At 40.1% G+C, this 22,885-nt stretch overlaps 1 protein-coding gene and 1 long non-coding RNA gene across 4 annotated transcripts in view; one reads left to right on the forward strand and one right to left on the reverse strand.

Moving 5' to 3' along the window:
- LOC138741552 (uncharacterized) overlaps positions 1 to 20,227 on the forward strand; it is a 33,750-nt gene extending 13,523 nt beyond the window's left edge. Inside the window, exons 4-7 of one of the 3 annotated variants that reach the window (XR_011343570.1) lie at positions 434 to 622; positions 1,116 to 1,154; positions 16,713 to 16,834; positions 20,054 to 20,227. This is a non-coding gene — a long non-coding RNA (uncharacterized lncRNA). Of the gene's footprint in view, positions 1 to 433; positions 623 to 1,115; positions 1,155 to 3,236; positions 3,457 to 16,712; positions 16,835 to 20,053 lie in introns of those variants that run through there. The other 2 variants (XR_011343571.1, XR_011343568.1) reach the window with 2 other exon arrangements.
- LOC138742142 (CUB and sushi domain-containing protein 2-like) overlaps positions 1 to 22,885 on the reverse strand; it is a 938,722-nt gene that overhangs the window by 161,346 nt on the left and 754,491 nt on the right. The gene's annotated exons all lie outside the window — the stretch shown is intronic.

Raw genomic sequence — 22,885 nt, forward strand, 5'->3', positions numbered from 1 at the left:
GAGGGAGAAGAAGCTGCTTCAGATCCAGCTCATGTTGAAATCAGATGGAAATTAAATTCATGCAGAATAATTTTTTGAGAGGAACTGAATTAAATACCTCATTAATGGAACAATTTCCATGCAAATACTGAGATATTTATTATTTCCATCACTAAGATGTTGCCAACAATCATTCCTTTATTTATTACTAATCTAAATACCTTTCAGGACATCAAAAGTCATGAGTAACAATGGATGTCAAAATGCTCATGTTTCCAAAATAGCCTTCACACAAAAATTAAGGTTCAGACACAACTCGACAAGACTATCTTGGAATAATTTATCTACACTCTTAATCCATCATGTATGTACTCAAGGCCTATCATGCCTTTTTATACAAAGATGCAAATTATGTTTGTTGCATTTTCTAACAATATATTTTTTCATTTTACAGGTCACCTCTGACTTACGACTAATGAGTCTTACAGCCATCCATAGATATGACCCAAAAAAACCCCAAATACTTAAATAGCAGCCAAACACCACAGCACGTACCTGACTGCAGGAGACCCGAGGTTAACCCGAGTTAAGTCCATTTCAAGATCCGACCGGTCGAGCAGAACAGAGCACAGACATATGTCGGGTACCAAATATATTATTGAGTTTTTGGATCATGATTTTTTTTTCAGATGATCAACAGATTAACCTACTTCTAACCCAAAGAGCAGAATTTTGACAAATATTGTCAGAAAGCTGAAAAGGAATTTATTGATCAAATGGAATAGAAGGATTGTTAACTTAGATTGATGATAACCAATGATACCCCCCTCCCCTAAACTTTGAACAATTCCAGAGTGCTGCTCTTTTAGTTTTTCACCTCTTTTTTTAAATTCAGTGCAAGTTCACAGGATAATTGCAGTAAAGAACCATAAGGCTTTGAAATCCATAATTGTGGGTGGGGAGTGGGGACAAGTGATTGTCGAATTTTATTTTTAGACGTTGAGAACTGATGGAATTAAGGGCGATGGGGTCAGGGCCAAGTGTAGCAAGGTGCTGCGGAGGTAAATGATCAGTCATGATTTAATTGCATGGCAGAACAGGTACAAGGGGTGTAATTTTTGTTTCTATTTCTGAAGCTATCATCTGAATGAAGAGATACAACTCCATCCAAGACTGTAAGTTGTCATTTTTTTCAAGTGATTGCAGGCATCAATTCATGCGAACTATTTCTGACAAAGAATGTGATGCTTTGAACGTAATGAGAATAGGAATTCTGAATAGAGGTACTGTAAATACTTGCCATAAATACTGAAAATTATTCATGTAAACTTACAACAGTAAATATTTATCATGGTGCCAAATGCTTTGCAGCCAAGAGCAAACTTGCCCATTTAACTTAAAAGACTCCAGGATGAAAAATAAGCTATATTTAGATATGCAAAGCAGGCTATGCCTTGAATTGCAAAATGTAGGAGTTCATGGATATATTCCAAAGTGAGCATGTCTCCAGCTGACGGATCCATCCTTAATCTCCATGGATCAGCATGGCTGAGCTGCTGTCTAATTCAGAGCCTCACTCTGACATATGTTTGACAGGATGGGTATCCAGAAAATTGGCTCCAGATTTGATCATATCCTGGATCAGAATAGGGTTAGCAAAAAACACTGAACAGGGAACAGCAAAATATTTCTTAAATCTGCAGATGGTAGGTCATAGCTGGTTAAGCAAGCTAAATATTTTGAAGAGTTGACAGAATAGTAGCTAGGGAACATGATAATAAATGTTAGAATTTGGTAGAGTTTTTCCATAAGATGCAGTTAACAGTGCCTTGGGCCCATAAAGTTTGTGCCAAATAAGATACCAAATTAAACTGAATATCTCAACCTACACATGATCCATACCTCACCATTTCCTGCATATTGATGAAGCTACTTGGAAACTTTTTAAATGCTATTTTAATGTCTGCATACACCACTTCCCTATAGCAAGCCATTTCCAGGAATCTACCACTCTCTGTATTAAAAGAAAATGCTTGCCCCACATTTCCCCCAAAAATTCCTCCCTTCAACCTAAATGCATGTACTTCAGTATTTAACAATTTTACCCTGGGGCAATGATTCTATTTACTCTATCTGTGCCTCTCATATTTTTATATGGGGTTTTCCCTCAGCCTTGGATAGTCCAGATAAAGCAACCCAAGTTTTCTCAACCTCTCCTTACAGCTCATACTCTCTAATCCAGGCAACATCCTGGTAAATTGCTTCTTGACCCTTTCCAAAGCCTCCGCATCCTTCCTGAAGGGGGCAACCAGAATTGCACACAGTGCATCTGAAACAAAGTTTTATATAGCTGCAACATGATTTCCTTCTTCTTGTACTCAGTTCCCTGACCAATTTTCTGGAGCAACTCCGCAGGTCAAGCATCAGTAAGAGAAATGGAATGGTCACAGTTTTGAGCCAAAACTCTTTATCAGTCCTGCCGAGGGGTTTCAGCTTGAAATCTCAGCTAGTTTTTCTCCCAAAATATTTGAACAGGAGGAGATGAACACCAAGCAAAAGACCTCATTCTCAGTTCGGCGAATTATGCAAAATAAATGGAAAAATTCCAGTTGATTGTCCCATACATCCAAAAATAGATTTTAGCTGTAAACCAAAACCTGTAATTAAAGACCCATTAAAATGTGGATCAGGCTAACCAAAAAATATCGATAACGTTAAAGAGACATGAAACCAAACAAACGATAACTGATGTAGAAATTGTGATTTCTTCAAAAAGACCATATCTCACTTACTCCTCTTTCTTATGTTCATCTCCATAATAGTTTAAAACTATAGATGAGCAACATCTTTATAAAGGAACTGATGGGGCTCATGTATCTTGGTATGGGGCAGGTAATATGAGAAAAGCTTAATTGTAATCATATAATTCTGGTAATTGGGAGTTCTGGATTAATCGTCAGGAGACCCAAGTTCAAAAATCATGACAGGAGCTGAGCAATTTAACTTCAGCTAATTAACTAAATTAACTATAGTACAAGGCTAATAATATTATTCATGGTGTCTAAGCAATAACAAGATTTCCAAAGCAAGGTTGTGAATAATCTTTTCAGCTTCTGGTAAATTGCAATGGGGAGAGAGAGAGAGAGAGAGAGAGAGAGAGTGTGAGAGAGAGAGAGAGAGAGAGAGCAAGGAATAGAGTTTGTGTGAATATCTTTGCAAAGTTTTGTGGAATTGATCCAATGTTTTTGCTGAACAAGTGGTTTGTCAGTTTGGGGACCATGAAGAGATCATGAGAGATGAGCTAGTCCAAATCAGCATACAGAAGGAAATGGGCACGTCTTCTCAGATGACGTTGACCAGGGACACACGTGGATACAATGGTCAAAGGCAGCAACTCACAACCAACTTCTCAATGTCTTGAAGCTATGGACAGGGGATGCTACCCACATCATCCTTACTCAATTAAAGAATGAAAATAAAATGGTCCCTGATGTATGATAAAAACAATGTAAGCAACTCTGCCAGGATAACGGTGCCCTTTCAGTGATTTCTCAGGATACCTCATTACAATTGAACAGCTGTTAAGTAAAAATAGCTCAAAATGTTCAATGAATCAAATTCAAGGTCATGCACTTAATGTAATAACCTTTAGTGAGATCATTTGGAGAACATCCCCAGTTGAATAGTAGCTCGTATTTTGTCTTTAAAACAATTGACACTACTGATGATATGTGGCTAAAACGGATTTCGTGAATCAATTCTGAAGGAATGATAACGTCAGAAAACTCTGCTATTGAACGTGAATGCATTTTGAATCTTGCCAACATCATTGTCAATGAAATGACGTTGAAGGCATGTCAAATTGTTTGATCAATTCATTTCCATTTGTCTTCAAAACACAAGATCAAGATATAAATCAGCTGATCGCCACTACTTTGGTCTTGCATAGCACACAGCTTATAACAGGTAGTCCCCGACTGATGACAGTAATTGGGGCCGACGGGTTGGTCGTAACTTGGGGACCTCGGGCTGCTGCGGGAAGCCGTGACCTCAAGCTGCCGTGGGAAGCGGGGACCTCGGGCTGCCGCGCGGATGGGGTCTTCGGGCTGCTGCATGGAACGAGGTCCTCAGGCTGCCATGGGAAGCAGTGACCTCGGGCTGCCGCGGGAGTGGGGACCACTGTATACAGTACTTTTAATACAAAATATATACTTGTACAGCAATTAAAAAAAAAATTGGTCATATATGCAGGTGGACGTAACTTACGTAGGTCAGAAGTTGAGGACTACCCGCATATACCCTTATCCTTGATCTCCAAGTAGCAGCTCCTCATGAGAACTGTGCCTCTAACAAGATTCCAAACAGCCGGATGATTTAAATCCAATCTTTATTTCCTGGCCTCGATCATTGTAGAGCTCGTCGAAAGAATCAAAGACTTGTTGATCCAAACCAAGGCTTTTATTATCAAAAGACAGGAGCTCTTCACAGGTGGCCGACCAGTCCGGAATGATCCGACCTGGCTAGGTACACAACCCTTTAAGGCCCAGACAGTAGGCGTGGCTTAGCTCTCAGCCAATCGCTGTAAGCAGTCTAGATACTGTAACTATATACACTATGTACATTGGTGATAGATCTGTACTATCACAATCATCATTTACTTTCCGGATTCATATGGCACTTCTACCACCATTTGTCACTTTTCAAGGCTTTGACGAGATTGGGTATAATGCTGCCCAGAGGCAACCTGAACATGCTAGGCCTCAAGGAACACCCTATCACTAACCTCAGTTGTGGTCTGCTTGAGATGGACAAGTATAATTCCTGGTGGGTTTTGTGCAGACATATGGGTAGGAAAGGCTTAGAAGAATACAGACCAAATAGGACTAGCCCAGAATACCCACTTGGTCAGCATGGACATGCTGGACTGAACAGCCTGGACCATGCTGTATGAGTCCATATTGATCTTTCATCCAACTTACCGAAACAAATAAACATTATTCCCTCCTCATTTTTAGTTGAACGACTTCAATCTTAATCCAGAATATCCTCAGACTTATTAGCAATAAATTGTAGATTTGAATATGGACAATCTCCACTTGCAAAACAAACAAACTATTATATTATCTTATTTTTAAAAAAGCTAACAGGAACTGGAAACAGACAACTAATAGATGTTTTCTGTCACACTGCATCCTGTCAGTAAGTTCTTCATCAGCAAGGAAAAGATACAAAAATAATCTGATAATTAACAGGGATTAATCTTACAATGAAATGAGAGTTTACAATCGAGTTTCCTATTCAACCAACTTAAAGAATCAAGATTTATTGTAATCAAACAGAAAATGTGATATTACACAAAACTTCTTTTAGTCTACTGTAAGGCAAACAAATTTGCCATCACTAGAAATTGCCTGGTGCTCCTAACAGTCGGAGAATTAGAAGCAAAAGTCACTCGTCCACTGGATTCACCTCCAGTGCTCCCACAGCCACACAGACTTTAGCCCAAATCATCACCAATCCAAACTCCAGACTGAAACCTCTGACACAATTAAGACCTCAGTGCCCTCGGCACCCTCTTGAATCTCAGTTCCAACAGCTGGCTCGAGACTAGCTGAAGGTACCCCTTCAGCCAGTCTCCAGCAGACCGCTGCCTGGCGCGAGTCCCTTGATCACAGTCGCTAGCAGCCTGCATGGGTACCTGACCTTGAGCCACCAACAGCCCGCCGCCCATGTGTTCATCAATCTCAGAATCCCTCACTGGGTCTCTGCTGTGGTCACCATCCCATGGGTCATCTCTCCTACTTCTCCTTCTCAAAATAGTAGGTGGTCTCCCGGTGCCTTGCTCCAATTCTCTGCTTTCCAGAGTCTGCAACCCCTCTTAGGTAATGCCGAACCTAGGTGTCGCGATCTTGGGCTCAGAGCCCTCGGTCAAGGAATTTTAAAATGAACCTCCTTCATAAGATCATATGTAAGACTAGTGAAGAATAACTGACAAGCATTATATTTCCCATGAATGCTATCTCAGCTTCAAAACTCTGATTTAAAAAAAAGATTTAGCAAGATCATTTTAAATCAACCTCCTGCTCAGTATATTTTAAAAATGTAAACACACAGTACGGTTACAGGCCATATCGACCCAGGAGCCCATGCCACCCAAATTTGCACCTCATTAACCTACACCCCCAGTACATTTTTGAATGGTGGGAGGAAACCGGAGGCCCCGGAGAAAACCAACACAGACACAGGGAAGACGTACAAACTCATTACAGACAGTGTGGGACTCGAGCCCCAGTCGATTCCCGATCACTAACCACTATGTCGACCGGGGACTGGAAAACCTGATTCCACACCGCACACAAAAAAAAATGCCAAATAATAAATATTCTGCAATGAAATGATTTTTTTTGGTACTTGCAGATTATGGACTTTATGCATTCTCAAATATTAAACCTTTTTCAAGCTCCTGTTATCAATTTAAAGGAGACAATTTACAATCATCTTAGAAAGGGCTAATATCTTTTCCATATGAAATCAAAGCAAGCTTCATTGGATAAAATGAAAAAGAAATGGGAGCAGGATCTCCATCTTTCAATCTCTGAAGTCTCTTGAAACTCGATTTTTAAATTGCTAACACATTATCTTTATGTACCTGTAACTCATTATTGCAAATTAAAGTTGTGCGTAGAGCTTACATGTCAAAAGTTAAATTAGCTTGTATTTATTTTAATATTATCTCTTATTGTAACAGATACAAGAATGCAGACAGTTCACTAATTCATATGTTCTGGTCTTGTTTGACCCTTGTTAAATACTGGGAAGAGGTCTTCTGCAATGTATCAACAATTATTAATATAGACCTAACACCAGATCTTTCATAGCCTTGTTTGAGATTTTTGAACAGAAGGTAGTGAAATCTCATCGTCATATTTTAGCCTCTCATATAGCAAGTCACGTTATTTTGATCAAATGGAAAGATGATGCCCTGCCCACTCATAGTCATTGATTACATGATTTGATGTCATACTTAACTTTGGAGAAAATTAGATGTTCAACAAGTGTTTTAAATTTAAAATTTTCAAATCTTTGGGGGTCCTTTTTGAATTATTTTCTTAACCTTTAATGGTCACGATAATTAAGTAATCTGTGGTTCTCATGGATTTGTGTTTCTTTTTATTTTTGACTTCATATTAGCCATGCAAATTTCGAATGGTGTGGGTTTGGAATAAAATAAATATTTTTGTTTTTGTTTTTCTTCTCTATCTTTGAATTAATACTGCTGCCTAATGATTTTTTTTTTGTTATAGTTATTTCATTGTTAACCACCACTTTTTTTGCATGTCTCTTCTTCTTCTTTGGCTTGGTTTCGCGGACGAAGATTTATGGAGGGGGTAAATGTCCACATCAGCTGCAGGCTCGTTTGTAGCTGACAAGTCCGATGCGGGACAGGCAGACACGGTTGCAGCGGTTGCAGGGGAAAATTGGTTGGTTGGGGTTGGGTGTTGGGTTTTTCCTCCTTTGTCTTTTGTCAGTGAGGTGGGCTCTGCGGTCTTTTTCAAAGGAGGTTGCTGCCCGCCGAACTGTGAGGCACCAAGATGCACGATTTGAGGCGAGATCAACCCACTGGCGGTGGTCAATGTGGCAGGCACCAAGAGATTTCTTTAGGCAGTCCTTGTACCTCTTCTTTGGTGCACCTCTGTCACGGTGGCCAGTGGAGAGCTCGCCATATAACACAATCTTGGGAAGGCGATGGTCCTCCATTCTGGAGACGTGACCCACCCAGCGCAGCTGGATCTTCAGCAGCGTGGACTCGATGCTGTCGACCTCTGCCATCTCGAGTACTTCAACGTTAGGGATGAAGGCGCTCCAATGAATGTTGAGGATGGAGCGGAGACAACGCTGGTGGAAGCATTCTAGGAGCCCTAGATGATGCCGGTAGAGGACCCATGATTCGGAGCCGAACAGGAGTGTGGGTATAACAACGGCTCTGTATACGCTTATCTTATATAAAATCTAATAAAATATTGAAAGGGAAACAATGAAATGATCAAGTTTTATCGGGGTATGAAATAAAATGAAAATTGAATATAGCCTTCATGGTCTCTGCTTCAAACACTGAAATACACACATGCACGCACGCTTATCCTCACGCTGAAGAGTCATTAGATTCCTGAACAGCACTGTTTCTCTCTGGCTGAAGTTTCTCCAATTAAGAGTAAATTTTCATCACTTCTTCCATACAGAAAGCTCCTAAAATTGTATTGTGATCGATTTGTGACTTTATCAAAGATGACAGAGACCATTATTATTGGTGCATGAGAGCTGGCACTGCGTCAAACATTCTATTTCACATTGCTCCCTTTTCCCTGGGAGAACGCCTTTTTGTCTTACCCCACAACTAACCCCAGCAAATACATCTCATTAATGCTGTGACAATTTGAAAGCCTGAGAGAGAGAGAGAGAGGGAGAGAGATGATGAAGGAAATGTGAGTCCCGTTGGGACAGCAGCCTCATTAAGAAGCTTCTGGGAGGAGCCTTTATTGAGAGTTAGCCCTCATTAACAAATTTAGCACATTGTCAGCCAAAGTCAGGGCTGCTTTGCGTCATAACAAGGATGGGTTTCCAATAATGTTCCACCGTTGCAGTTCCTGAAATGTTCATGCAGTTTTGCCTTATGACTCATGGCCCTAGAAAGATGATCAAAATGCAAATTTTGATATTTATCATTGTTGCTTAATGCAACAACACATTCCTGTAACTTCAGCTGGGGAACTCAACATGATGGATTAGCCTTGAATTTGTCTGTTCAGCTTTGTGGCTGAAGTTGCAATCTAATCAGAAAGGATACAATTAAATTGCCCCTTAATGATACTTAAAGGTGTGCTCATCCAGTGAAGAATCAGTGCCAAGTTGGGAAAGAGTCAAGAATGAACACCTACCTTACCACAAGTAAGTCAGAAATGTAGCTTGTTCAGGAAAAGGGTGCTTTAACGTTTAAGCTCAGGATAAACATCTGATGTTGCATCAGATGAGATAAAAAGTCCACCACTCAAAATTTCAAAGAGGAGCATCATAATTCCTTACTTAATTTCAGTTAATATTCTGAGCTAGAAATTGGATAATTCCTTTAAAGTACATTAAGAGAGTATTGTTGAACACCAGGTGCAGAAGCAGTGAGGTCTAAAGGTGCAAGGTTCATACACGTCATTTTTGTGTTTTCTTGGATTATGATATATTGAAATGGCCATATCTCTATTGATGTGTTCCACACGAACCAGCAGGTTAAAGTCCATTCTTAAGGCAGTTTTGTGACTGACTGACTGAATGAATGAATGCTGTAATAAAAGGAAGAGGAGTGGCAAAATTGTCCTCAGATCAGAGGAAACCTGGCCAGGTTGAGGTAGAGTGGCTACACAAGGCACAGTCTTTGAGCATGGAGACCATGGGGTCTTACTTGGAGGTTGCCAAGATGTGAATGTACATCTGTAATGTTTAAATGCCAGGACAACATAGATGTCTACCATCTTGCTCCTATGAGGAGTAATAAAATGAAACCTCCTGTCCTTGAGTATGGTGACCTTCCTCTTCCCTTAAGCATCTGTGTGCTGCAAGTTGTGAGAAATGCAAACATTTGGCACCAGAAATCTGGAATGGTTGTGTGATTAAGAAGCTGAGAGTGACTTTGGTGCTAACATTGACCTTCACAGCTCAAACATGCCAAGTGGAGGTACAGAGATGGATTTAAGAGCACAGGAAATGAAGACAGAATAAGATTAGTTGGAGCATTGGACCAATAAATAGCTCAATTTCAAAGGGAGTGTGGTGAGTAAAAGCTGTGAATAAACAAGCAACATCAATACAAGGAAAATAAAATGGGATTTGTGTGTGGTTAAATGGGTGCTTGATGGGCCAAAAGGCCTGTATCTATGTTGTAGAAATCTAGTTCAGAGCAGTGTAGGTGAATATGACTGAACATGGGCATTCTGGACAGACCAGACACCGGCATCAGGAAAAACAAGAGCAGGCATCGTTTGGATCATCGAGGTGCACAAACGTGATGGATACATCCCAGGTCCTGCTCCCTCGACCTGGAAAATCTGGCAATCAAGTACCATCCATTCTATCTGCCGAGGTTTTCACCGCCATCGTCTTGGTCGCTGTGTACTAGGGTCGGTGTCAGAACAAGTCTAATTGGGGGGCATTAGGTTAACAACCACGGGGGGGGGGGAACAATCTGATGTTTGAATACTTTCTTGGGGGGGGGTGAGACGCCCTGCCATGAACCACCTCTGTGTGCCATCATCACACTTCTCCCTCCGACATAACAAATGCACTGCTTATACCATGTAAAGACTAAAGACACTAGTGAAGCTAGAGATGCTAGTGCTGCGGGTGGGAGGGGCACAATAACTCATGGGGGGGGGAATGCTCCCCCTTGACATCAGCTGTGCTGTATACATTCCACCCCAGGCTAATATCTGGCTGGTATTGGAGGAGCTGAGACTGTGATCAGCAGCCATGAGATAGCACATGCTGATGCCTTCCCACTCATTGTAGGGGACTTCATACTGGTCAAACTTAAATCTCTAACAAACTATCATCAACACGTTACCAGTGAACCCAAAAGAGCCAACATACTTGAACACTGCTACACTAACATGAAGAAAGTCTAAGATGTCATCCCCTGACTGTACTCTGTACTTTGGCAAGTCTGATCACCTGGCTGTATTTCAACTCCCGGCGTACAAGCAGAGACTGAGGACTACAGCACCAGTGGTGAAGACAGCAAAAGTATGGTCAAGGGAGGTGGAGGAGCACCTGCAGGACTGCTTTAAATTGGTGGACTGGACTACAATCAAGGACTCATCTTCAGACTTGAATGACTATGTCATGGCTGACATCCACTTCATGAAGACCTGCATGGATGAGTTCATGCCCACATGCAGACATCATGAGTAACTAAAACAGAAGCCATGGATGAATCAAAAGATTCACAACCTGCTGAGGCCAAGGTTCATGGAGATTAAGTCTAAAGATCCAGATTTTTAAAAAAATGTAGACATACAGCACAGAAACAGGCCAATTCGGCCCACAAGCCTGCGCCACCCAAATCCACCCAATTCACTACAATCTCCTGTACATTTATAAGGGTGGGAGGAAACCAGAGTCCCTGGGGAAAATCCACATAGACACGGGGAGAATATACAAACAGCACAGGATTTTATCCCAATCGTTGACATTAACAGCATTGCGCTAACCACTAGGCTCACCCTGTCAACCACGGCACTCTACAGGAAGTCCAGATATGACCTCAGAAGGCTATCACAGCAGAAAAGAGACAATTCTGAGGGAAACTAGAGAGAGAGTCGGATACCTGCCAGCAATGGCAGGGATTGCAAGCCTTAAGATCGTACAAGGCAAAGCCTAACATCATAAGTGGCTGTGATGCTTCATTACCCAATGAAATAAACACATTTTATGCTCGCTTTGAAAATGAGAACAGAATGGTATGAATGAGAATATCTGGAGAAGCTGTCAACCTTGTGATATCTGTCTCTGAGGCCAACATCAGAGCATTCTTCAAGATGGTGAACTCTCACATGGCATTAGGCCCTGATGGCTTACCTGGCAGGGTACTGAAAATCTGTGCCAGCTAACTAGCTGCGGTGTTCAAGGACATTTTCATTCTCACATTGCTTCAGATTGAGGTTACCACCTGCCTCAAAAGAGCATCACACCGGGGCCCAAGACGAGCAGAGTGAGTTGCCTCAATGACAGTCATCCAGTGGCACTCACATCGACTGTGATTAAATGCTTTGACAGGTTGGTCATGGGCAGAATTAACAGTAGAGATATGGGCCCACTGCAATTCCCCTGCAATCATAATCATTCCACAGCAGATGTAATCTCACTGGATCTCCACTCAACCCTGGATCACCTAGACAACTATAATATGTACATCAGGCTACTTTTTAGCTCAGCTTTCAATACCATCATAGTACTGGTCAACAAGTTCCAATCCTGGGCCTATACATGTTGCTTAGCCCACTGCTCTACTCTCTCTACACCCATGACTGTGAGGCTACTCATAATTCAAATGCCATTGACAAATTTGCCAATGACGCTAAGGTCGTCAGCAGAATCACAGACGGCAATGAGGAAGTCTACAGGAATGAGATAGATCACCTGTTCGGGAGGTGTCAAAGCAACAACCTGGCATCAACATTAGCAAAACTAAGGAACTGATTGTTGACTTCAGGAGGGGGAAATCAGGAGAACACAAACCAGTCTTCATCGAGGAGTCTTCAGTAACTTCAAATATTTGGGTGTTAACATCTCTGAAGATCTATCCTGGGGCTTCCATATTGATGCAATCGTACAGAAAACTCACCAACATCTATACATTATGAGGAGTTTCAGGAGATTTGGTATATGTCCAAAGATTTTTGTAAATTTCTCCAGGTGGACTGTAGTGAATGGTTCCTGCCAACGCACAGGACAGGACAAGAGAACAGAGAGTTGTGAAATCAGCCAGCACCTTCATGGCATTAGTATTCACTCCATCAAGGACTACTATGAGAGACAGTGCCTAAAGGAAACAGCCTCTATCCTCAAGGTCCCTCACCACCCAGGCATGCTCTCTTCACACTGCTACCATCCGGAAGGAGGTACAGGAGTCTGACAAGCACACAGAAGTACAAAAACACTTTCTTCCCCTCTGCCATCAGGTTTATGAATGGTTAATGAACCACAGACCAAACCTCACTTCCTCTTATTTGCATTAATGTATTTATTTTTTATAAATTTATAGCAATATTTGCATTGTAAAGTTGCTGCAAAACATCATATTTCTTTTCTTTTTTTCTTTCTTTTCTTCTTTTCTTTGCCTTGGATTCACGGACGAAGATTTATGGAGGGGTATGTCCACGTCTGCTTTTGAGGGGGAGGACGTGGACATGTCCTCAGGCCTACTCAAAGGAGCTTTTAGGTGGAGTGCAGTGTGTGCAGTACTGGCCCCACCCTTTACACCCATGGTTCGTGTGCCGTGGCCAAGCAAGCTGGGACGTGGCAGTGAGGTCCTTGGGTCATAGGTTTTATATCGGAGTGTCCTTCTCCTATGCAGTTTGCTTAACCGGGCTGAAGAGGCCTGCCTCCCCTTTTAGGTCAAACCATATCTGGAGATCTACGACCGCTGTCCACAGTTATGGAGTGGCGTGCCCTGGAATCGGCCTGCGTGCGTTTACTCCTGCCACGGCCGAGTGCTGGCGGTGCGGGCGAGCTTTCTTCTGCCCCTCCTGCTAGGCCCTGGAGCCCCTGGACAGGCGGCTCGATTACTTCCACGCCTGGCTGTACCACGCAGGGTCGAGTGGGCAGGAACACAACCTTTCCGACGCCTTGCAAAACACCCCGGAGGTTCCCCAGGCAAGGCCGCTCTGGTAGGGCGCAGACTTGGGGCTCGCCCCTGGCCCAGCCTGTCTGTGTTTGGTGGGGGCCCGCTGACCAGCTGGGCCTAAGGGTGCAGGGTGCAAGAGCTGCAGGCCGGCCCGCGGGTTCCGAACCGCCCCCATGAGTTCCTGGTTATATGATTGTCATCATATTTAAATGACAATAAATTGTGCTTCTGACCAGGGCAGTTGGGGGAGTCTTCTGAAAATGTTGCCATAAGGTCATGATTTCAATTTCCCACGGAGTGCACAGATACCTTAAAATGATTGTACTGTAAATTAACTCATTTTCAACTCTATCTTGAACTTAGGATCATTTAATCTAGGTAGAAAAATCTTTCTGTTCACATTTACATATATAAATCCCCTGCGGCATTGCATTTTGCTGCTTGGAGTCAATGGCAAAATGGAACTTTGTCTAACCAGTAAGACAACTAAAGGCTACTGCCTTCCAGGCATTTTCCATGGAAAGGTCCTATTAATGAGAAAACCCAGTCATACTACTTTTCATCTAAAATTATCTGGTCGAACCAAGGTTATTAGACATGCGCAGCTATTGTAAATAGTCCTGGACTTCTATGCTGCAAGATTATGTGGCAAGAGAGGAGTATAATGTCAGCAAAGAATGATATTGGTAGGTGGAAGTTGTAAGGATCTCGTGTGAAAAGGGTTGGAAACAAAAGTCCAAGAAATATGAGGAAAAACATCAGACATAAATAGATCAGATGGCCTGACTCCAATAAGCATGTGGGCATTGACGGCAAGTCATCAATCATCGCCTAATTCCATGGAAATAATGGCCTTTCATTCATTCTTGATGTAACAAAGTGGTGTGCTGGTCTTCTTTAGCAGTCAGTGAAGAGTTAGAATTGTAGTTGCAATGGTGTTGACTGGGTAAGGGCACCAGACTACATTGCAATAAGTTCATTAGTGAAATTATGCCATTTTTATGATAATTTTATAAATCTTCTAATATCAAATTTAAAACAGAGTAAAGCAACATTGCATCCAGAGTGATGCAAAATCAAATCCCGTGGCTTAACTGACCAGCTAAATCACCTGTGCTTTATCTCTGACATACGAGAAGGCATTCATGTATATGATTGCCTATAAAATGCAAATGAAACAATGAACTTAATGCAGACAAACTTTGTGGAAGGAAATATGGGAAAGTCCACTGTGACTCCGAATGGAGATCGACATTTTCTCAGGTGTCCAATGTGACTAAGTTTCATCACACAGCGCCTCTGCTGTTTTGGGATATCAACTACAGTCATGAAGTCATGAAATTTGAATGAATGACTTGATTTAGCATTTTGTTCCAAATATAATTAACATTTTGCAAAACAAATCTGCTGCATTCAATAATCTGACCTTATTCAGAAAATAATACTGTTCTGTAAAATAATAACCTTTCATCTTTGTGGCAAAACAGCTCCTCGGAATTTTTTCTTCTAGGACACCATATCATTCATAATATGAAAAATTTTCATTCAAATAAACTGACTGAAGTAATCAAGCTGAGGCCAATTCTATTCAAACTACACTGAGTTGTCATTCTTTGAGAATTCATGACCAAAACATATCAAACTGCTCTTCCACTCTCCCCTCACCCCCAATATCATGAAATACATTTGTTTCATATGATGCACATAAAGCCACATTTTCTAATTTAAATGTTACATCCACCCCCCCCCCCACCCCCACCTTGATGTCTGGATCAAAAATCTCAGTCTTACCCTGTAGTAAACCATTGCTGTGCTGTGATTGGCTGCTGCCAGCTGGACCCACTTCCTGAGACCGATCCTACACATAGTCCTTTGCATGCTCCCCATTTCACTCTGCCTTGATCAGTCAATGAGGTTAATGGCGGTTCCATTCTGTAGTTAATAAAAACCTGTCCGTTTCACAAATTATGTCTTTTGTGATTATTGATGGTGCATCATACCCATAAACCTAAGAACAATTTCTTCACCCAGATTGTTTTCTACATCGAGAATAAAAATGATTCTAAGACTGAGCTCCATTAGTTTTTATATCTATTGATACTGGCTTCAATAATTTTCTACGGTTTATTATCACTCAGCATGTGGTCCACGGACCACTGATGTTTCTCAGTTTTATTTTGACGGGTGAAGACAAATATTACCGATATAATAAACAAAAAAAATCTGTTAAACAAATTTGACAGCACAAAATTAAATTCTCAATAAGTTTCCCCACCAACAAAACAAAATTCCTGTTGGAGGTCTGGAAATGGGCTCAAGTACACCATTCCCCTGCTCCTTCTGGTCCATGAGTTTGTTTTAACTGATTCTCGATAAGGAGGCCGTGAGTGGGTGAGAAAAAGTTTGCGAATGACTGGTTGTTAAGATTGCAACTGATATTGATCCACTGAGGTTCATAGGTCTTTGCCAGTTTGTAAATAACTGACCAGAACCAAGATTGGTACATGTGTTTATTGATCCAACATGTCCCTCATCATTTAACATTGGTTAAAAAAAAAACACTTTTATTTAAATAAGACAGAATTGATCTCTGCTTCAGGGGCCAAAGCATCATCAACAATTCATTCCAATACCTTGAATTTATTTGAAATCAAAATAATGTCTAAAACTTCCAGGTGTTACTTCTTTTAAATACTGGTTCAACAGATCCTCTTTTAGCATAGTGTACTTTGCAGGACCTTTCCTACGGTTCTACATTTTGCAATTTCTATGTTCCATTTTTATGTTTCTGTGGTCCAAATGTCCTCATTATATTCCTTTGTTAAAGTTTGTGCTCTCCAAATGTCCTCTTTAATCCACTGACTTGAAAACCTCATTTAAACCTTATTCCCAAGTAATTTTGGCTTCACCTTATCACAAATCCTTTCCCCATCTTCGCTTAAAAATTCAAAACATTTTTTTTTCTCTCTTTCCATTGAAGCAACTTGACCTTCTAAGGATTACCGTAAAAACACAAAAAATGCTGGAGGAACACAGAAGGCCTCAAAAGGAAGGGCTCAAGCCTGAAGTGTTAATTGTGTATCTTTACCGCCTAAGGACTCTGTGAGACCTGCTGGGTTCCTCCAGCATTTGTGTGCTTTTACTACAATCACAAACGTCTATGTTTCATTCCTTCTTAGAGATACCAGTATTTTCTGCTTTTTTTTTCCAGATGAACTATCAGGTTGGAAAGGTGCTTTTCTCCATTTAACACAGAAGCAATATTGTTAAGGAAATTTTATCCTGCCTTTATTGACAATCTTAAGTAAATATCCACTTACTAATGCCATTGTTCCTTGTTTAGATATGCTCTGAACTAGTGGCAGTAGGAAAAATACAGAATATATTATTCACGCTTCAGGTTTTGGCAGCATGGTGACCTAGTAGTTAGCACAATGCCTTTACAGTGCCAGCATTTGGGACCAGGTAAAGGTTAAAACCTAGGTTTTTAAAAAAAAAATTTGTTAGTTTTGTGACAATCCCTTTAAGGAAAATTGTCGTTTGTAGTGTTACCATAGTTACTATGATATCATATGTTGCAATATCCGGGCATATGGGAGCTTGTTTTCATTCCTCAAAGAATCATGAGGGATGCAAACTCGAGATATTTTTCTTTGAATTCATCTTATTTTGTTTATTACTTTTATATTTGTTTAAAGTTGAATATCATTATTATACAGTACGCTTTGTTACCCATCATACGAAAAAAATCAATGTGAAGTGATGCAAAATGTTTTTATCAATGAATTAAAGCTACTTACAGCTGGAATTATGAAGTTTGATTTATTGGATTAATAAGATAGTAATTTGGAATATCATCACTTACTTTTCTGTGAAGGTGGCCTGTTTTGAAATTGGGAAATACGAGAGATTGAAAAGTGGCATCTATACACCGGTCCAAGGTTTGAGTCCTGCACTATCTGTAAGCAGTTTGTATATTCTCCCTGTGTCTGTGTGGGTTTTCTTCAGGGGCTTCAGTTTCCTCCCACCATTCAAAACGTAACGTAGACTCTCCACCCCGATGAGTCCAGACATTTTTCTGGCCCCTCACTATGGAGATCGATGCATTCACCGTGAAACTGCCCACCTTCTGCGTATGTGGTTCGGGCAGGTGAAAGTGCAGTTTTGCCTTAGAAACATTTCATCGGATGCCACGATGTTTTTTCATGCCGAGGTCACCAATGTAGCGACAGCTACGAGGAAAGAGACTCTCCACTACCACGTTGGGAGTTTCAACAGCAGTTTGATTCAAAACCAACGCGTACCCCTTCAAGAGCAGCATGAACTCCACCCCTGCACGGGCAATGACATCATCATGCTGCCTGGAGCGTGCATTCAGTTCAAGCAATGAAGCAAGGAAGTCCCTCAATGCTGCCAAGTACTCGCAGCTTCCCTGCCGGCGCGGCGGTACAAACGGGGCCGGTTCATGACGAGTGGCATGGATTTGTGGGCCAAAATGGCATGTTACCTTGCTGTATGTCAAATTTTAAAATATATTCATGAAGTTCCATGATAGTGCATTTCAAAAGGTGCTCTGCTCCACAGAAAAGCTAGTGATTCTGATCATAAAGAATGATTAAATAAGATTAAAGACTGAAGATAGAACTTTAGATAATTCTAAATAAAACATGTCATCATTGTACATTATGCAAGTAATTATTCATTGAAACTTATTTCTGATTTAGTTACTTTTGGACCAAGCAAAAAGCCCTGTGAAATACTTGTCTGACATTGATAAAAGCCAACTCGGAGCTTTTATTGTTCCAACTGTGACAGCTTATATTATATTTTATTTTTAAAAATAGATTGTGGGGTCTTAGTTAGATCACAAATAGATACAAGCACTTCAAAACAGATCTAATTTTAAAATGCAATGGTTATGCATAAGGTGGTGCCTACAAGTCTGCAAAGACAATAGACTCCTGTGCTGAAGATTTTCACAATGAGGTGCAAATGGAAGTGCCCATCTCAGAAAACTGATAATCTCTCATGAATTGATTTTGGGAGTCAGCAAAATCAATTTTGGTTGAGTGTGCTGTTTTAGGAAGTTCATGTGGTTTTGCAAGCAGAGAGAGTAAAAAAGGTTTTTCTCTAAGTGTGAGAGAGAGAGAGAGAGAGACTGCTGGTTTTCTGCAGTGGCTTTTGGATGCTTGTAACAAACACCATTTTGACAGGTTGTGAATTCTGAGTTCAGCCTGTACAAAGCCCTTTGTGGTCCTACAAGAGATGGGTGGCTGTATAATGTTTCACTTGAGATAAGAGAAACAAAAAAGGAACTCTGTGGTGACCTGAAAGAAAGAGGTAATCATCTGTGAAACCCTGATGGGGCAAGTTTCTTTGACAAGACACTGAAATGGCTGATCGGAAGTCATCAGTTTGTGCAAGTCCAATGGCAACAAATTTCTCTCTGAAAAACAACAAGAACCTTCCTGAATGGTGGTAACCATTTACATTTCAAGCACCAAAGCCTGGGGAAGATTCATAAATGTTAAATTCTATGCACAGTATAAGAATTGTCTGTTACTGGTGAACTTGGAGGAGTGAGAAGTAAGATTAGACTGTGAATCAAAGAACTTTTCTGAACTTACACACACATTACACAACTAATTGGGTAGAGTCAAGGCAACCAAAATGAAACATAGGAACTGATTTTAATGCTCCACACAGTGTTTAAAAACACACAGTGTTTAAAAACCAAACCACAATAGCAGTATAGTAAAACAGCATGTTCATCTGATGTTCTGTGCCCCAGCAATGGCAGTGCTTAAGAATAAGATTTATTTAAAAAAAAATGATTTGAAGGAATCTATTTTGCTTAATTATAAATGGTGAATAAATAGAAAGAAGAATTGGTCCATCCTCTGTGATCATTTTAATTAGAATGTGCATTCAACAAGGTGGCTTCCAAACCACTGTGCAAAGCCTTACTCAACTGGTCTTCATGGGAAGCCAAATTCACATAAATCACATTCAACTAATGAGTTGGAGATCAGCTGTCTTTTTTCCTCCCATTGAACCTTGTTGCACTAAAACTGAGCTCAACTTATTTTCCAGTCCCAAATCAGAAATAATCATCCAAGATTTTCAAGGCCCTTGTTATCATGGATATTTCAAATACTTCAAAAAGTCCATTACACAGAATAACTTAGCCTTCCCATCAAAAGAACCAAGGAGTTAACTTGACATAGTTATCCTGACAGAAATCAAGATATTCCCAACACCAAAATTTGCTTCAAGTGAATCATCTTCACATCACTGTGACCTTCTATAGTTCAAACCAATATCACCTTATACTTATTATTCTCCTGTAGTCACAGTCAGAGAAGTGCTAGCTACAACATTTCTTTCTGATCCTTCTCTGAATTGTTCAGTTAATTGGTTGGCGATCAGTTGAATCTTCCTTACAAGCAGAACACAAGTGAATGACTGCACAATGGATATAACATCATCTGGATGAAGTCTTCATTTTTTTTCCAGAGGTCTTGTTTTTAATCACTGTCCTTGCTGGAGCACAGGATATCAAATTAATCATGATTTCCCCAGGCATTGATCAAATATGTAAAAGCTTCAAAACGAATTGAGATTAAAAACATTAAACTCAATTTTAAAATGTCTTCAATTTTTCATTTTCTTTCCAATATGCAGATCAGGTATTTCCACTCAGATGAATGTCCAGTGTTGGAATGCTATGAAAGATTCACCAGCATAATTTAGGAGGACTCCACAAACTTGGGAATGATTGCTGCATCTTGGACCAAATCCCTTTGAGAAGAGTAAATATTATCTGTCTGGTTGAACTTTTAAGTCATGAGAAAAATAAAAGGGTGTACTAGCATAGAACCTCTCCTCGTTTCTGATTGTTCCAAAGTATTTAAAGCTAGTGAAGCATAGTTGAAGTGGATTTAGCAAATACAGGAGCAAAAGCAAGCTTCCAAAAATCTGGTGATATCTGACTATCTCTTTGCTTATGCTACAGGATAAATTTGCAATAGGGCAAAGTGTGAGAAAGAAACAAATCAAAGTCCTCAAGTCTTTTCAGTTCAGATAATGGATTGTTTACATTTAATTGAAAGATAGCTCTTTGGACATTGCAGCATTGGCTGTGAAGGTGCACCATGTTAGTCCAACTCACTGGGACAAGGACTGAATACATAATCTTCAGGCTTAAAGTCAAGGAGGTAAACAAATAGGCCTTGATGTTATTTAGGATCTCTGAGCATGTGCTTAATTCTAGTGACTTCATTTGCACGCACTGTTTACAAAATTCAACAACACTGAAGAAATACACCAAGATACTGGTCACACAAATTGGCAACTGCCGTTTTGGGAGATTGTGTTTATTTTCACAGTACCAGTAAAGGAGGTGTACGATCAGCACAATGTAACCTGCTCTCGTGGGGTTTTGCTGGTGTCAGCCACAGGAATTTTGATTTTTTATCTTCTTCTAAGGCCGTCCCTCGAGAGCTGTGAGGCTCCATTGACCTAGATTTGATCCTGACTTTCTGTTCTGTCTGGCTGGAATTATATGTGTTCCTTGTGGGTTTCTCCCAGGAGCTCCACGTTCATGTGTGTGTGGCATTTCAATAAGCAACTACAAAAGACCCTGTGCAGGTGGGTGGGGTGAAAGGAAAGTTGAGGGGCACTTAAAGAGAATAAATTGCATGAAAATAAGCAGAGAAATGAGATTGTTCAGAGCTTAAATCAAGTCAAGATGTCTTTCATTTATAGAAAATATGTCTCATTAATCCTTTTACAATCTTGCAGAAAGTTTATTTATTTTATTTTTCTGTCTTTGTTTTATATATCTGCTTTATTTTCTATTAATCTTAATTTCTTTTATGCATATCATTATTATTTGAGAACTTAAGTACTTAAATTTCACAACTTAAGGTAGCATTGTTGATGTAGTAGTGAGCACAGCACTAGCAACTGGGGTTCAAATCCACGCTCTATCTATAGGGAGCTTCTACATTCTTGCCAGGTGTGCGTTGGTTTCCTCCGGGTGCTTCTGCTTCCTCCCATTAAAAAATACTGCGGTTGTAGTTCAATTGGGTCTAAATGGGCAGCGTGGGCTCGTGGCGTGCAAGGGCCTGTTACCATGTTATCTGTCCAAATTTAAAATTACAAAAGAATAAAGGGGAAATGACCAGATTTACAGTTTTAACAATAATGAACTAAAATTGATTTGATATTTAAAATATAATTGAAGCTGTCCAGATGTTTGGGTATATTATTTTGCTGTCTTTTTGTAGGCTCACCAAAATCCTCGTCAGGTGAACTCACATTGATGTGGAAAATGTTTGCAAGAGGTATTGATACAAGTCCTACGTGAGCAAATAATTTTAGACAAAATCATGCACCAAGACAGTCAACTAATCATTTTAACTCATCATATCAGCCTTTTGTTCTGTCTGTGCAGTTCCCGGCAACAGATTTCAATGGGACATCATTGATTTAAAAATGAAACTTTCTCAGTTCTTTATTCACTTACATAGTCAAACTAACAACTTCCCAGTTCAAAATGACAAAACAGATAACAAATGTAAATAAACTGACTTGTATTTTGTGCTTTGCCTCGTATTTTAACTTTAAAGACCTGGCAGTGTCTGACATTTTCAAGTCACTATGCACTGAACAAACAGAAAGGAAGAAACTGACGAAAATGTCATTAACCTACTGGTCACCAAAAGTAAAGACAAATCTACAGAATATAGCAAGGTATAAGTTACCTCTTCAAATTATTTTAAAACATTTAAAAATGGGTTTCTCCAAAAGAAAGAATTTCAGCATGAAGAAGTGATATTTTGTTTTCGCTAATGTTGTATTATTATAAATAAAATGATGAAGCTTTGCAAAAAAAAAAAATTAGCAAAGTATGGAACTATTCAAGACTGATGTCTTAATATAACTGGTGAGGAACACAACTGAGTTCTCTAAACATGTCTAATGGTTGAGCTCTTCTCAAGGGAAAGAGTGACAAAGTGGGAAGTTGTTCTAACAAAGGGTGGAGAATAATCCCTTGAACTCTCCTCAGAAGTTAATCCTTCCTTTGAAACATTTATTCATTTCTTTCCCACACCCACAAGTAAACCTAAAAATTGTATTAAAAGCTGCAGGCAAAATGCAATAATTTACTCAGACTTTTTGAATTGCTGCCTGATCAATACATGCCCCATCTAATGAAAGCCTTCATCACTCTTACAACTTTATAGCACAATTATGAATTGAATTGAAATGATCTTAGCCAGTCTTTCTCAAGTCTTTATCTCAGTACAATTTGTGCAGATAGGTCCTTAACTCTGTGTTTTATTCACATGGGCTTGAGAGATTTTTTGACTGAACTAAACTTTGTAAGATTTTTTTAAAATTCATAATTTCTAAGACTATGTCCACAAGAAGAAAAAAATAATTTATTAGTGTCTAAATTCTCCTCACTGGAGGTTTGAAAAGAGAACAGTTCAATATTGGAATGAGAGC

This window comes from Narcine bancroftii, chromosome 8 (genome assembly GCF_036971445.1).
Source record: "Narcine bancroftii isolate sNarBan1 chromosome 8, sNarBan1.hap1, whole genome shotgun sequence".
NCBI classification, from domain to species: Eukaryota; Metazoa; Chordata; class Chondrichthyes; order Torpediniformes; family Narcinidae; genus Narcine; species Narcine bancroftii.